General features: G+C 37.0%; 1 protein-coding gene and 1 non-coding gene across 2 annotated transcripts in view; one reads left to right on the top strand and one right to left on the bottom strand.

Annotated features, from left to right (window-relative positions):
* ELAPOR2 (endosome-lysosome associated apoptosis and autophagy regulator family member 2) overlaps positions 1 to 17,735 on the bottom strand; it is a 206,033-nt gene that overhangs the window by 173,970 nt on the left and 14,328 nt on the right. The window lies entirely within an intron of this gene.
* LOC122151682 lies at positions 10,301 to 10,407 on the top strand. Its single transcript, XR_006164252.1, has one exon. It is a non-coding gene; the product is annotated as a U6 spliceosomal RNA (small nuclear RNA).

Genomic DNA, 17,735 nt, shown 5'->3' with positions numbered 1-17,735 from the left:
ACAGATTGAGTAAGTATGGTGAAAGGATATAACCCTGACACACTCCCTTCTTGATTTTAAACCTTGTACTGTTCCCTTTTTCTCTTCAAATGACAGTCTCCTGGTCTATGTACAGGATCCTCATAAGTATAATTAAGTGTTCTGGAATTCCTATGTTTCTCAATGTTATCCATAATTTGTTATGATCCACATAATCAAATGCTTTGGCATAGTCAATAAAACACAAGTAAACACCTTTCTGGTATTCTTTGCTTTCAGCCAAGATCCATCTGACATCAGAAATGATATCCCTCATTCCATATCCTCTTCTGAATCCAGCTTGTATTTCTGGAAGTTCTCTGTCAATATACTACTGCAAACGTTTTTGAATTATCTTCAGTAAGATTTTACTTGCATGCAATATTAATGATATTGTTCGATAATTTCCACATTCTGTGGGATCACCTTTCTTTAGAATGGGTACAAATATGGATCTCTTCCAGTCAGTTGGCCAGGTAGCTGTCTTCCAAATCTCTTTGCATAACCGAGTGAGTGCCTTCAGTGGGGCATCTGTTTGTTGAAACATCTCAATGGGTATTCTGTCAGTTCCTGGAGCCTTGGTCTTTGGCAATTCTTGCAGTGCAGTTTTGACTTCTTCCTTCAATACCATTGGTTCCTGAACATATGCCACCTTCTGAAATGGATGAAGATCGACCAATTCTTTTTGGTACACTGGCTCTGTGTATTCCTTCCATCTTCTTTTGATGCTTCCTGCATCATTCAATATTTTGCCCATAGAATCTTTCAATATTGCAACTCGAAGCTTACATTTTTTTCTCAGTTCTTTCAGCTTGAGAAATGTCAAACGTGTTCCTCCCTTTCAGTTTTCTAACTCCAGGTCTTTGCACATTTCATGATAGTAATTGGCTTTGTCTTCTCAAGCTGCTTTTTGAAATCTTCTGTTCAGCTCTTTTATCTTGTCATTTCTTCCATTTGCTTTAGCTACTCTTCACTCAAAGTTTCAGAGTCTCTTCTGACATCCATTTTGGTCTTTTCTTCCTTTCTTGTCTTTTTAATGACCTCTTGCTTTCTTCGTGGATGATGTTCTTGATGTCACCCCACAATTCTTCTGGTTTTTGGTCACTGGTGTTCAATGCATCACATCTATTCTTTAGGTGGTCTCTAAATTTAGGAGGGATATATTCAAGGTTATATTTTGGCTCTCATGGACTTGTTTTAATTGTCTTCAACTTCAAGTTGAACTTGCATATGAGTAAGTTGATGGTCTGTTCCACAATTAGCTCCTGACCTTGTTTTGGCTGAAGATATTGAGCTTTTCCATTTCCTCTTGCAGTCTGATTTCTGTGTACTCCATCTGGTGAAGTTCACATGTATAGCCACCAATTTTGTTGTTGAAAAAACGTATTTGCAATGAATAAGTCATTGGTCTTGCAAAATTCTACCATGCAAGTTCCAGCATTATTTCTGTTACCAAGGCTGAATTTTCCAACAACTGGTGATTCTTCTTTGTTTCCCACTTTTGCATTTCAATCACCAGTGATAAGCAACACATCTTGATTGGATGACTGCAGAAGTTGATAAAAAATCTTCAGTTTCCTCATCTTTGACTTTGGGGGTTGGTGTATAAATTTGAATACAGTCATATTAACGGGTCTTCCTTGTAGGTGTATGGATATTATCCTATCACTGACAGCACTGTACTTCAGGACAGATCTTGAAACATTCTTTGTGATGATGAGTGCCACACCGATCCTCTTCCGTTTGTCATTCCCAGCATAGTAGATCACATGGTTGTCTGATTCAAAATGCCCCAAACTCATCCATTTCAGGTGAGTAATGCCTAGGATAACAATCTGTATGCATTCCATTTCATTTTTTACAACTTCCAACTTTCCCAGATTCATACTTTGTACATTCTGTGTTCCAATTATTAATGGATGCTTGCAGCTGTTTCTCCTCAATTTCAGTTGTGTCATGTCAGCACATGGAGGTCCTGAAAGACTTACTTTATCCATATCATTAAGGTTGATTCTACTCTGATGAAGCAGCTCTTTCCCAGTCCTATTTTGAGTGCCTTCCAAACCAAGGGATTCATCTTCCTGCACTGTGTCAGACAATGTTTCCAAGCTATTCATAAAGTTGCCCAGTAATGTATCAGTTTTTCTCTGCTATTCATAAGGTTTTCTCTGGCCAATTTTTGAGAAGTGGATGGCCTCCTCCTGCTTCCTAGTCTCTTAGTCTGTAAGCTGTGTTGAAATCTGTGAACCATGTGCAACTCTGCTGGCATCTGAAAAAAACCAGTGGCACAGCCTCAAGCCTCACATCAGCATACAGGCCCCACAAGAGGACAAACTGACAGACAAGTGTGTCTTCCTTAGCTGTTGGAAACCTCTGCATCCTCCCCTTACCCAATCCTACCTGGAACCTACAACTTTGTGGTCCCTGGCCACTCCCTCCCTTTCCTGGCTCTAGGGGACTTGGGGCCTAGCCTTGCCTCTCACCCCTTTTTATCTGGATATCCTGCCGTTCCACAGGTCCCCAGCCTCTCCTGCTCCCTCCCTTTCCTGGCTCTATTTTAGGAGGTGGCATATGATTAAGAGCTAATTGTACTGAAGGAAGAAGTCAAAGCTGCACTGAAGGAACTGGTGAAAAACAAGGTTCCAGAATTAACAAATTAATACCCATTGAGATGTTTCAACAAACAGACTATCTATGCCAAGAAATTTGGAAGACAGCTACCTGACCAACTGAATGGAAGAAATCCATATTTGTACCCATTTCAAAAAAGGCAACCCCAAAGAATGTGGAAATTATGTAACAGTATCAATAATATCACATGTGAGTAAAATCTCGCTGAGAATAAATAAACATTTGCAGCAGTATATTGACAGGGAGCTTCCAGAAATGCAAACTGGACTTGGAAGATAACGTGGAACAAGGGTATCATTGCTGATATCAGATGGATCTTGGCTGAAAGCAAAGAATAACAGAAAGATGTTTACTTGTGTTTTATTGACTATGCAAAAGTATTCAACTAGGTGGATCATAACAAATTATGGATAACATTGAGAAGGATGGGAATTCCAGAATACTTAATTGAGCACATGAGGAACCTGTATACAGACCAGGAGGCTGTCATTCAAACAGAACAAGGGCATAATGCAAGGTGTAAAATCAGGAAGGGTTGTATTCTTTCACCATACTTATGCAATCTGTATGCTGAGCAAATAATCCAAAAAGCTGGACTACATGGAGAAGAATGTAGCATCAGGACTGGAGGAAGACTCATTAGTAAACCTGTGATATGCAGATAACACAACCTTGCTTGCTGAAAGTTAAGATAACTTGAAGCACTTACTGATAAAGATTAAAGATTATAGTCTGCAATATGGATTACACCTCAACATAAAGAAAATGAAAATCCTCACAACTGGACCAAAGAGCAGCCTCATGATAAATGGAGAAAAGATTGAAGTTGTCAAAGATTTCATGTTACTTATTTCTACAACCACCACCAATGGAAGCAGTAGTCAAGACATCCGATGACATACTACACAGGGCAAATCTGCTGCAAAAGATCTCTTTAATGTACTGAAGAGCAAAGATGTCTCTTTGAAGACTAAGGTACACCTAACCCAAGCCATGGTATTTCTAATCACCTCATATGCATGTGAAAGCTGGATAATGGATAAGGAAGACTGAAGAAGAGTTGATGCTTCCGAGTTGTGGTGTTGGCAAAAAAATACTGAAAGTACCATGGACTGCCAGAGGAAGTAACAAATCTGTTCTAGAAGAAGTGCAGCAGGAATGCTCCTTGGAAGCAAGAATGGCCAAAATTTGTCTCACCTACTTTGGTCCTGTTGTCAGAATGGACCATTCCCTGGAGAAGGATATCATGCTTGGTAAAGTGGATGGTCAGAGAAAAAGAGGAAGGCCCTCAAAAAGATGGATTAACACAGAGGCTACAACAATGGGCTAGGTATAGGCAGGATTTTGAGGCTGGCACAGGACTGGGCAGTGTTTCATTATGTTGTACATAGTGTCACTATGAGTCACAGACAACTCGACAGCACCTAACAACAACAACAGACTGGCTCCAAAGTCCTACATACTCTCAACTGCTTTAGCTGTTATGCTCTACCTGCTCTCAAAGAATCCATGTTTTGTTTTGTTTTGTTTTTGTAGAAAAATTAGAAATAGAAGTAAGTGTGAAAATATGAGAGCTACTGAGAGATAACCACTGCTAACTTGTTGCACATTCTTCTGAGAAGATACACACATCTATATGCCTACACTAATCTATTCATAACTTCTTTTATAATCTATTTAACATATTATAAACCTCTTTCCCTGTGAATAAATACACTGTATATATTATGCACATTTAATAGCTCCATGGTATCTCACTTAATGGAGGAAACAACTGATTTAATCAGTCACCTATTAGAAACATGGGTTGTTTATAAATAACACTGATATGAACAATTTTACATGTACACAATTGTTCAGTTAGCCAATTTACTTAGGATAATTACAGGAAATAAATATAGAATGCTTGGTGAAAATACCTATTTTAAAGCTATAGACACAGATTACCTGTTTTTAGGTATATATGGAAGTACCTCCCCTTATCATATTTCTTTTTCAACATGCTCCTAGTCTTAGAACATATTTTATCTATGGACCTGAGAATCATTTTGTTTTTTACCTCCACCCCTTCAACAAATACACACTCTTAAAAGGGAAAAACTATGTTGGGATTTAGGGGGATTCATTTCAATATACAGATTAAATTGGGGAGCACCAACATCTTCACAATGTTGAAACTTTCTATCTAGGAGTATGTACAGTATACCTTATTCAGGAATAATAATTCTTATAAAACATCCCTTGTGAGACAGCATCAGAGCAAGGTCTCAGCAATTGAAGTCAGGCCATACAGTCAGTAAATAAACTGAGAAGCATTATAATGAAAAGCAAATTCCACACAGGCCTGTCTCATGTCACCAAACTGTAAGACTTTTCCTACAGGAAAAGAGGCATGGATGTAATTTACCACCAATATTATGAATCCTCTTTATTCTAGGTCATCCTATAACTCAAGACAGAATTATAGAAAGCTAGACTGTCTAAGATCCCAAAACATTGTCTTGAGGAATACTAAGTTTCTCATATTAACCTCAACTGACTTAGAAGACTATATGAAATTACAGAACCAGTCACCTGTTAGCAAAATTACAAAGTCTGGTGGTAAAGCAAATAAAATTGGTATAGGACAATTTCACCAAGTCTTTTTGTTGATTATTTTTAGATAGTCCTTATCCTCTAGAAACTATCCAGTTACACCTCTCTGCCCAGTGTGACCATACTGAACACAACACATCCCCACTTCAGTAAAAAAATACAAAGACAGACAACAAGAAGCAGAGACATGATCTGTTTCCTTAACAGTATAAAACTAGAAGGTCATAAAATAAAGGTCATGAAATGCCATCTTTGAAAAGGACCTTACAGATTACGTAAACCAAAATCTTTCTTTTCCAAATGAAAATTTTGAGTCTGAGAGATAGCAAGGCCCTCAAGGTCACAACTAATTAACAAGAAAAGTTCTATAACTGGGTAACTCCCAGGCCAATACTCTCCCATCATATTCTGGTGGACATGCATTCATTACCCTCTTCAAAAAAAAAAAAGCAATACAAGTATTTTGTTCTAAGTAATTAAAATTAGACTGTATGCTCTTAGAGCTATCATAAAAGAGGCTGACTATATATAATCAGTAAGAAACTATATATAATTAGTAAGAAACATTAAATCTCTAATTTTATATACATAATTTTAATTAAAAATACTTAGTCTTAAACAAAATTAATCAATTTTGAGCAAAATCATAACAAATCCTCAACATTCCTAGGCCATGCACATTAGATCTGTATTTTTAGATTTTTCAAGGAGCTAATTAATACACTTTTTTGAAAAAAAGAAAAAGCCTACTGGAAATTTTTGTATAATGGAGCAGAAATCAAGGTATACATTTCTGGCAGGCCACACTAGGAAAAAGAGGAAGCAGCAGCTGGCTCAGAGGAAAACCTTAAACAAACATGTTCTCCTGTATTTGCTTGAATGAACCAGTCTACCAAAACATAAAATTAAGACCTACGCATATATCTGCTCCCATATGCTCTTTGTATTTCCATCAGTACAGCCACCGAGAAAGTACTAAGAAAAAAAAAAAAAAAAAACGTTTTTCTAGAGTGCCTGTACATGAAGAAGTAAGAGGGGAAGCTGGAAGGGATGTGATTTCATGAACACAGAGAAATACCAAACTCAGCTGAGCCATTGCCATAGATTAGGTGGACTATGGAACCAGGACAGGAACCCATCACAATAAGCTGTCTCCTTTAATATTGTTAGTATCTGAACTACTGCCAAATTTAATGTGTGGAGAAAACACTGAGAATATTTTTGCTGTTATATTAGAGCAGATGAATTAGGTTTCTTCCTTGGAGGTTTTTTTTATTTTTTTTTTTTAATATTAAAATTTAAAACCAAGAAATTGATTAAAAATTATTTAAGCAAACTCTATGAAGTTTAAAAATCAAGGACCTTTCCAAGAAGCACAATCCTGAGGCATTGCTAAAGGTTAGGTTCTAAACAAAAAAGTAATTAGAAAAATACCCACATAAGGATACCATTTTACACTAATTTTCACCACAAATGATTTGTTCAATTTAAGCATTGTATTCTTCCTTAGGAACTCTGGGGGCATAGTGCCTAAGGCATTCGACTGCTAACCAGAAGTCTGGTGGTTCAAACCCACCAACCACTCTTTGGAAGGAAGGTTGGGCAATCTACTTCCATAGACTATAACCCAACAAAAATACTTTCTATACCGTAATTATATTTACATCTTTTCCTTGTTGCACTAACAATTTATAGCTAATGAACCCATGTACCAACAACTATAATCATTAGTTACAATCTATATTTTAACAATGTCCAGATAAAACCCATTTCAGTCACAAGTTATTTTATAAAGATATATCCTGATGGCCTATATTTCAACTAAAAATGGATAATGAAAAAGAAGCAACTCTTTAGAGGAAACAGGGTGACCAAGAATTTGCTGGGAACATTTCCTTGGATCATCTACCTGGCTATACATATATGAGACAATTGTTATACTACTTTTATTGGTGTAACAAAAAAATTAAAAAATAAATAAGTCTTATCATAAACCACTTAATTTCTGTAATGAGGGTGATACAGTGTTGGGTCACACCTTGCCTTTATTTAGGACGAGGCTGTATTGCTGTCCTGATAAGACCAGGGAGATCTTACATATATTTCAAGGGCTTTTTTTAGACGTTTTCCCAGGGAAGGCACTTTGATGTATCTCTTCTTCTGAAGGTAATGTTTCCATGTATTACCATACTTGTTCTATTTTAGATGTAAGATTAAATGAGATATCTAAGAATAACCTGAACTGTGCTCAGAAAAAGTATTAAGAAACCATTTCTCTAACTCATTTATGTTTCTTTTCCAAAAGCAGCTCATGGGAGGTCCAATTCAGCCAAGTACTCATTTTACATCAAGAAACTCACCTCCTCCCCCTGTGTTTAATTTCAAGCAGTTTAGCACATCCTACTAGATGTGTTTTAAGAAACTGTAAATATGCTTTTGGAACTAGGTGGAAACTAAGTATTAGAGGTTTGACTTAGGAGTTGATTAAACAAAAGTTGTAGGTAAAACAAGCAGCTGAGGGAAAAAATGCTACCAGTGTTTGGACAGATGGGACTGCAGGTGACTTTTACCTTTTTGGCATGTTCAAATTATTCAAGTCATTTATTATGAGTATTTATAATTTCTATGTATATAAAATTAAGAATTTTTAAAATATGGACAAGAACACTCAAAGGAAAAATGTAAAAAGCAAGTGAAGAAGACCAAAAGCAAAAACCTGGAATGTTTAAAGAGGGAGCCGGAGACAGCAAAAGAAAGTAACACTGAGAGATACAAGATAACAGTGTCTTGGAGGTCAGAAGAGCAGCCTGGAAGCAGGGTCAAGTACTGCAGACAACTGGGGTAGGAGAAGAACAAAAGAAACCACTGGATGATTACTAGATGATTACTAGCCTTAACAAGAGATTTAGGAAAACAATTGGGATAAAGCCAGACCACACTGAGCAGAAACGAGTGTAGGAAATAGGAATCTCGTTTTGAGTGGAAGGCCGTTAAGTTACAGCTGAAAGAAAGGTGAGGTTTAGAATCGGCCTGCCTTTCTCTGTGTCCAACACAGAGAACGCAGGATGCACTACTATGAATCAGTCACATTCATTCTTCTAGTCCTGTCAAGGTCATAATCTACTGCTACAGAAGATATACTCAAAGAAGAGATTAAATTAGATGGAATTCTTCAGTATTAGTATGGACTATAAGTCTTCACAATTTTCCCTGGAGACAAATATAAATAAAATATGATAAATAATTTTAAAAATATCCATTTTAAAAATACATGTATTTGGGGGATACATATATCCCAGAAATTTGCCAAATGACTGCTATTCTAAAAGAATACTTACCTTGCTTTAAATATAAATATACTAGTCAACCAAAACCTTATCATCTTCCACAAAACAAAAAATTAAATATATAGATATATATGGAGATAGATGTATTAATAGATAGATAGATAGATATGGTTTACAGAAATATTTTAATTACTAATGAATATATTAAATTATAATTGAACACTAAATTAGCTCTAATTCAGTGAGTATATAAATGGTCATTGCCACCAACTGCACAAAGTCCTCATTTTAGAATCTGAATGAATAGTTAGAAATCCTTTTTCATCTGTACTCTGAGACACATATGTTCATTAATTGATATTTAAATAGGCCGACAGGAAGGCAAGTGAAAGTAGTTCCAGCAATAGTTACATCACACTGACTAACTTAATGATTAGCCTTCAAAAATGAAGATTTGTCTTGAATAGCACTAAATCCTGAGTGAAGCAGAAAACTAAATTACCTCCTAGAGCACCTCAGAATGACAAGAGTCCCTTAATGTTTACACTTACATTTGAGACTGCTGCTGCTGCTATACTTTAAAAACAACCTATTTGAAGTTCCCACTAATTAGTTCATAATATTCAAAGACTGCATTATCATATTGTAGTTTAAGAATATCAAGTACTACAAATAGCAACAGCAATAATTAGAACGATATATGTTTAAAATAGATAGGTATATTAATAAACAAATTGTGATATAGCCATACAATGGAATGCTAGTCAGCAATAAAAAAGGAACAAACTATTGATGTACACCACAATATGAATGAACCTCAAAATCATTGTGCTGAATGAAAGAAGCTAGGCATCATAGGATTCCCTATGGAGGACGGGTTGGATTGCATGGGGAAATAGGAAACTTTTGGAGATACTGAAAATGTTTGCTAATTTAATTATCACTGTTTCACAAGTACAAACATATGCCAAAACTGACCATATAGTACACTTCACATACAGATCATTTGAATTCTACTTCAATAAAGGTTTTTAAAAAAAAGGTTATTAAGCAATGGTTTAACCTTCCCACAAAAGATGTGAGTAACACACTTTAAGGCAGTATCATTCATGTATGAACAATGAAAGGACTAATAACAAATGGCTGCTATTAAATGGATTAATAAGTGTGGAAAAACATATGTGTGTGTGTGTGTGTGTGTGTTAAACAATGCTTAGCCAATAAAGAATGGTGTGTCTTTAAAAGAGAGAGGTAAGATAGAAAATGAAATAAATTTCAAAAATTGTCATGATGATAGCACCATCATCCAAATTTTTTTTATAATTTTGTTTTTATTGACAATATACAGAGCAAAATATACATTAATTCAACAGTTTTTACATGCATAATTTGGTGACATTAATTACATTCTTTGAGTTGTGCAAACATTCTCACCCTCTCTTTAAGTTGTTCCTCCCTCATTAACATAAATTCATTGCCCTAATCTTTCTATTTGCTGCTGTCAATTTAATCCCATAAAATTAAAAAAGCTTAATACTCAAGGCAGATCTTTTTACTAGTAAAGTTAAATTACTGTTCAGTTTTAAGGTGATGCCAGTGGATATTTTTTATTTGAAATGTAATTATCTCAGGGCAATAGTTTCAACCATCCTCCATGGCTTCAGAAAGTCTAGAGTCCATGAGAATTTGAGATTATCTTTTAATTTATGCCCGCCCCCCCTTTTGATAAAGATTTTTCTGTGGAATCTCTGATCAAGATGTTCAGTAATGTGCTCACTTTGGCAGCACACACACTAAAATTGGAACAATACAGAGAAGATGAATATGGCCCCTGTGCAAGGATGACATGCAAATTTGTGAAGCGTTCCATATTTTAAAAAAATAAAAGAAAATGTTTTGTAATGATAGCTGGGCACCATCCAGTTCTCTGGTCGCACGGCAAAGGAGGCATTTGTTCGCAGAGACAATTAGTTACACGTTCCATGTTGTTGTTGTTATGTGCCCTCGAGTTGGACCCGACTCATAGTGACCCCTCCTTGGGCTTCCGAAGCAGTATCACTACGGAAGTAGATACTCCAACCTTCCTTCCCAGGAGTGGCTGGTGGGTTTGAACCACCAGCCTTCTGGTTAGCAGTCAAGTGCCTTAGGTACTATGCTACCAGAGCTCTAGCAAGCTTTTAAGAGCCCAGGCACTACACATGGAAGTAAGAGTTAGAAAAGAACCATTAAACACATTATTAGGCTAATTAACTGGGATGTCCCTTGAAACCGTGACACTAAACCTGCAAACTAAGAAACCAAATCCCATGAGGTTTTTGGTTGTACATAAACAAGTAACCTCAGCAGCTACTCTTTTTTGTTGTGAAATCTATCACATTGTTGCCAACACAGCTGTTTACAAATGTACAACTTATTGACACCAATTATAATAATCAGCTGTGAATATACTTTGTTATGTTCTATTCTTTCAACAACAAAAAAAGAGTTTGGTCTTTTATTATTGAGACTTTTATAGGCTTCCAGTTTAAAATGACATGGCTAACACCTTCACTCCCACTTATCTCTTGGTCTCTATCTTTTGTTTCCAGAACTGCACAAGTAAAGGCAGACTCAGAAAATACCAAAGGTCTAGTGCCTGTCTCGTGCGCTTACCATGGAAGAACTACATACTGCTCGGCTTCCTCAAATTCTTGTCAAGAATCTAGTAGACACAGACTGAGATCTGGATGTGTCTGACTAATGGAGGCATAAAGTGTAAATACCTGCCTTGCTCACTTAATAAGATGCAATACATTTTAAGAGTAAGTCGTAAGGAGCTATGTATGAACTAGCTCAGTGTAGGTATGGTGGAACGCAGTGGGGTTCAGTGGCAAGTGAGATCTCTGGAAACAGCTACACCTAGTTTTATAGTTCACAAGCTTTGCCATCTTTGGTGAGTTACTAATTGTCCTTGTTCATTTCTGCATTTCTAAAAGCAGAGATACAGATTGCTATAAGGCTATTAATATAAGTGCTCCATATGCTTAACTACTCAAGAAATGGTATTTGTTATAAACTGAAGATAATTAACTGACCAGACCATTGCCATAGAGTCAATTCTGACTCATAGCAACCCAGAACTACCCCCATAGAGTTTTCAAGGCTGTAAATCTCTACAGAAGAGAATTTTTCTCGCACAGAGGGGGCTGGCGAGTTTGAACTGATGACCTTTCAGTTATCAGCCGAGTGCTTAACCACTGCAACACCACAGCTCCTTTAATTAACTGACAAAATATTCAAATTAATAAAACAGCTCTGTAAGAAATGAGGAAGAGTATTCTGAAAACTAAGACTTAACATGACTGACTTCTAACTAAAGTCTACCCTATATGTCTCCTTGTCATTAAGTGATCTATTCTGCACTTTTCGTTCATACCATGTGGCCTAGAAACAAACAGTTCTACAGAAAAATGTGGTTTTGCTCCCTTTGCTCATATAGGTGTTAAAGAGAACAAGCTGTGGTTAAACTTCAGAGAGATGTACTTGTAGTTAGAATAAACTGATATTAAATAGAGACATGCTTACAGCTTTTTTGTATTAAAACCCTTTTTCATCCCTGAAGTATACGAATACTTAGCATTTTCACTTGTGATCATTTTATTCTTCCAACAACCTCTTAGGAGCTCTGGTGCCTAAGGCAACTGACTACTAACCAGAAGGCTGGCAGTTCAGACCCACCAGCCACTCTTCGGAAGGAAGACTGGGCAATCTACTTCCGTAGTGATACCACCTCAGAAACCCAAGGAGGGGTCACTATGAGTTGGATCCCACTCGATGGCAGTAAATTTGTTTTTTTTATTTTAAACAACCTCTGTGCTTTTATAATTTAACATAATTCAACAGTATAATGGTAATTCCATTATTATTCCCTTGACCATTTTCACAAGGAGCTCTGGTGGTGAAGGCATGGCCTGCTAACCAAAAGGTCAACAATTTGAACCCACCAGCCACTCTACAGGAGAAAGATGAGGAAGTCTGCTTCTGTAAATATTTCCAGTGTTGGAAATCCTATGGGGCAGTTCTACTTTGTCCTACAGTGCTGCTATGAGTCGGAACCGACTCAATGGCAATGTGCTTTGGTTTGGGATTTGACAATTTTTCAGAAACCATTTCAGCTTATCTAACCTCAGAAACTGGGCTACAGATGCTTAGATGATGTAATGTGTCAGGAAACGTGTGGTCGGCTGATACTCAGAAAATACCCCTACAACTCCCTTTACAGGACCCTGCATCTGTATCTTATAATTGTTCCAGGTCATCCTAAGGAATTGAACTGCAAATGTGGTCAACCAAGATTCTGCCACCTACAGGTTTGTAAATAGTATCCAATCAGAAATACCCCAAATGTACCCCCTTCCCTCAACTGCAGATTTGATCTTTATTAACCTCTCTAACTTTGTAGCTCCTCGGAACACTTTTATCAAGAGCTTCTTGGTTTGTGTTTTCCCATGTTGCAAAATGCTCTGTCACCATAATAAACCCTTTGTTTTTAATTTTAAACAGACTTGTAGTTTTTATCACTATGACAGATCCTAGGTACACAATTTCCAAAAACCAACAGCTTTTCAACATATCAGGGAAAAATCAATTAAAAGGTAATATGGTGGGTGAAAACTGCCATGTAAAATGTAACATAAAACATTAAGGAATACAAAGACTTCATCAGCGAGAAATACACAATGCCTAAATAAATGCTCAAGAAGACTATGCCTTTAAATTTGAAGATAATATTATAAAGATAGCTTTTATTTTCCTAAATAAAAGAATTTAACAGAAATCAGGAGAAAATTCCAGTAAGATTTCTAAGAAACTTTTCAAAATTACTCTAAAGTTGAACTGAAAGACTAACTAAATGAGAACTTTGAAAGAAATAAAAATGAGTAGTATATAAAATTATATTTTAAAACTGTGTGTGCAGTCTTCATATTATAGAAAAAAATCAAGAGATTCATTTAAAGAGTGAATAGTGCAGAATAAACAGCCCAAAAGAGGACCAAAAAAATAAGTGTTTCTGTGTGTGTGTGTGCACACATGTGTATGTGTGTACACATGTGTGTATGTGTGTGTGTGTGATATTACAGAGGTCACTGTGAGGCAGAACCAAACCCAGCTATAGGTTTGATTAGGTTTATATTATACTACATGTGTGATACATAAATAATAGAATACAGGCAGTTCCTTGGTTACAAGCGTCTGATTTACAGACAATTCTACTTGCTCTTTGTTGTTAGGTGCTGTTGAGTCGGTTCTAACTCATGGCAGCCCTATGTACGACAGAATGAAACACTTCCTGATCCTGCACCATCCTCATAATCATTGCTATGCTTGAGCTCACTGATGCAGACACCGTGGTAATCCATCTCATTGAATGTCTTTCCCTTTTTCATTAACCCTCCACTTTACCAAGCATGATGTTCTTCTCCAGGGACTGGTCCCTCCTGATGACATATCTAAAGTACATCCTCACTTCCAAGGAGCATTCTGGCTGTACTTCTTTCAGGAGAGATTACTTGCCCTTTAATGTTATGCTAATTTGCTCTCACTTTCAAACAACTGAACCAATCTCTACTTGCAAGAAATTCTTCACAAACATCATCACTTGCTGTACATGGAGCTTTTAAATCAGTGAAAAGCCTTTGAGTCTTTTCTTGAACTAATGTAAGGTTTTATAAGAATCTTATGCACCTGGTCCAATTAACCTGCAAATTCTTAAAGACATAGGAACTGTTCTCATTTATAACCCAGAGATTGACTTTGTGTATGTGTACACACACATATATACATCCATACACAATAGATAGTATGGAAAATAAATCAATGGAGAATGAATTAATTATGACTGCTCAAAATACTATTTGTGAAAAATTGGCTATTCTGAGACTTACCTTAGATTAAGCACTGAAAAATTCTAGATGAGTCAAAACATGGGACTAAATTCATAATACATGTTTAAACAACAAAGAAGTAGATTATCAAACTGTATATGCAGAATATTACCATTTTGTAAATATGCATGACTGTTAATAATGAAATACATACAAAGGGCCTTTGATAAACATGATAGAGGCAGTACGCAGCACAATAGGTAACAGTGTGGGCTCTGGGACAAACAGCATGGGCTCACAGGTAACGTAACCCACTGGAAAATACTAGGACTAAACACATTAGGGTTTAGGGGAGGAGTAAATGAGTTAATATGTGAAATGCACTTAAAATTGTGCCTGGCTATTGTCCTTGTTGTTATTTATTATTCCTGTTACAAATGCCAAGGTGTTAAGAGTGGTATGTGATCCTATAGGACAGGGTAGAGCTGCCCCATAGAGCCTCCAAGGCTATAATCTTTAGCGAAGCAGACTGCTATCTTTCTCCTGCAGAATGGCTGGTGGTTTTGAACTTCTGATCTTTTAGTTAGTGCCAAGAACTTAACCACTGTACCACCAGGGGTCCTCTAAAGTGCAAAATATGAAGCATTAGAAAGAATGTGTTCTAGAACTAAAGCATCAAAATTAAAAAAAATATCTCTTCTCACCTGTTACAGTAGGAATGTATACAGTCTTAAGCAGTCACTGCACTGCCCCTTAAATCCACCATTGTAATATAGGCACAGCACCATTAACTGGAACTCATTGTTCCTACAGATGCAGCCAACACCAGCAGTCCACCCCAAACAGGAGCCCTGCAGTTTCGGAGTACAAAAAAGCAGCTAGTGGCTCTACAGATATAAAACATACATTTCTTGGATAAAATTCTGCCCTCTTGTCTACTCCCCACTAATCCAAATCTTGTCCTCTAAATGAGTATATACCTAATTTTTCTTATACATGACTGAATTTAATGTTTTGAAACTCGATATCATGCCCCACTTAAGTCTTCTCCGAGCTAAAAATCCCCAAGTCCTTTGATCATTCTTCATGTGACCTAAGTTCCAAGTAATTCATCTTCCTAACTGGACCTCAATCCATCTCCCTATGTGGAAAATAGCACCTAAGTTGAATTATTGCTCTGTTCAAGGTTTTTTGGGAGCCAAGGACTGTGCTCATATTAATAGACTCTAAGAGTCCCACCATTGCTTTTAGTAGCCATGTGACATTTGTGGCTTCCAAGGTACTTTTAAGTAAGATCTCCCCATCTTATGCTTGAATATTTAATTTTCAGAACCAAAAAGAACAGTGTACATTTAAACTAATTGTGTATGTTTGTCTATTACTCTAGTTTTCAAAAATCAATTTGAACCTCAATTCTGCTTCCTAACTCATTAGGCATTTTTCCCAGCTTTCTGAATTTACACAATTGGGTCAAGCCTTCTTAAAGCCAAAGCTAGTTGCCATCCAATTCCAACTCATGGTGACCCCGTATCTGTCAGAGTGGAACTATGCTCCATAAGGTTTACAATGCCTGCTTTTTTGCAAGTAGATCACCCAGACTTTCTTCTGAAGTGTCTCGGGGTGGATTCGAGCCTCTAACCTTTCAGTTAGCAGCCAAGCATGTTAACTATTTATACCACCCAGGGACAACTCCTTAAATCCAAGTCATTGGTTAAAACAGTAATGAACCACTCACTGCCACTGCGTCAATTCCAACTCATAGCAATCCTGTAGGACAGGGTAGAACTGCCCTCATAGAGTTTCCAAGGCTGTAAGTCTTTACAGAAGCAACTTGCCTCATCCTCCTCCCATGGAATAGCTGGTAGGTTTGAACCCTTTGGTTAGCAACTGAATGGGTTAACCACTACACCATCAGAACTCCTTAAAACAGCAATAGTAAAACAGTAACAAGGCACAGCCTAGATACTGAATTCAAAGGTAGTATTACATTAGAGACTGTCCCCTAGCTTAATATCAATTCTTTAAATTCATAACCTTAAGGTATTGCTGATATTCCTGCTAGTTGCTACCAAGTAGATTTTAACTCTTAGTGACCACAGGTGTGCAGAGCAGAACTGTATTCCATAAGGTTTTCAAGGCTATACATTTTGGAAGCAGATCACCAGGCTTTACTTCTGAGGTACCTCTGAGTAGGTTTGATCCACCAAGTAGTCTACGGCTTAACCATTGGTACCACTTAAATCTTAGAGTACACTTGTTCAAATATCCAAGAATCTTCCTAGCTATACCATATTTGTTTCAAATTATATTCTTGTATGTATTATTGATATGACCAAGAATTATATAACAGAAGTTCTACATAAATATACATTCCAAATGGTCAAATATTTTACCCCTCTATTAAACATGAAGATATGACAGTTCAAGTGCCTTGCTGTACATTAAGAATGATTACATCTTGGTTTCATGGCTCATCCCAGTTAACTGACCCAATATTGCTTTTAGTGCTTCTAAGACACAGTGCCTAAGGCATTTCACTGCTTACCAGAAGGTTGGTGGTTCAAACCTACAAGCCCCTCCATGGAGGGAGGATGGGGCAATCTACATCCATAAAGATTTACAGCCCTAGAAACCCAGTGGGAGTCGCTGTGAGTCAGAATCGATTCGATGATAGTGGGTTTAGTATGGTGTGGATTCTACTTCCTAGTTTGTTGTGTAGTGCCTGGAGACTTAAAATCTTGCAAGCTGCCATCCAAGGGTAACAACTGCTCCCTACTCACGTAGAGTAATAGAGGAAGAAGGGGAATCAGAAACAGGAGGAGGAAATGGAATGTGTGGTTAATTGCCTCCATGAAGAAATACTCTTTTGCCATGAGATCAGAAGAACTGGGTGGTACCCAGCTACTATTACTGAACATTTTGATCAAAGATTCTGTAGAAAAATCTTGGATCAAAAGTATGGAAAAATAAGGAAAAGAATTTCAAATTCTCCTAGAAACCAGACTATGTGGTGTCTCTGAGGCTGGAAAAACCTTTGAAACTACTGCCCTGAAAACATCCCCTAAAATCCTCATTAAACCAAACAAAAGGTCAGCTTAATTAGTAAGCATTGAGCTCCTTTAAAGAACTATCTATACGAGATCAAACTGACAACAGTAACCCAAAAGGTTAGACAGGAGGAGTTCCGGTAAGATGACGGAATAGGGAGAAAGACTGCACCAACCCTCTTCAACAAAGAAAAGAGGAACCAATTAACACAGACACAGAAGATAATCCTGGACCCCTGAGCTTTGAAGGGAAGAATATAGAAGTGGACTAAACTCCAGCTAGCAGAAGAATT

Source organism: Orycteropus afer, unplaced genomic scaffold (genome assembly GCF_000298275.1).
Source record: "Orycteropus afer afer isolate SDZICR_OR568_19922 unplaced genomic scaffold, OryAfe1.0 scaffold00644, whole genome shotgun sequence".
Lineage (NCBI taxonomy): Eukaryota > Metazoa > Chordata > Mammalia > Tubulidentata > Orycteropodidae > Orycteropus > Orycteropus afer.
Note: the sequence above shows the minus strand (reverse complement) of the source record. Positions and strands in the feature narration are given on the sequence as shown.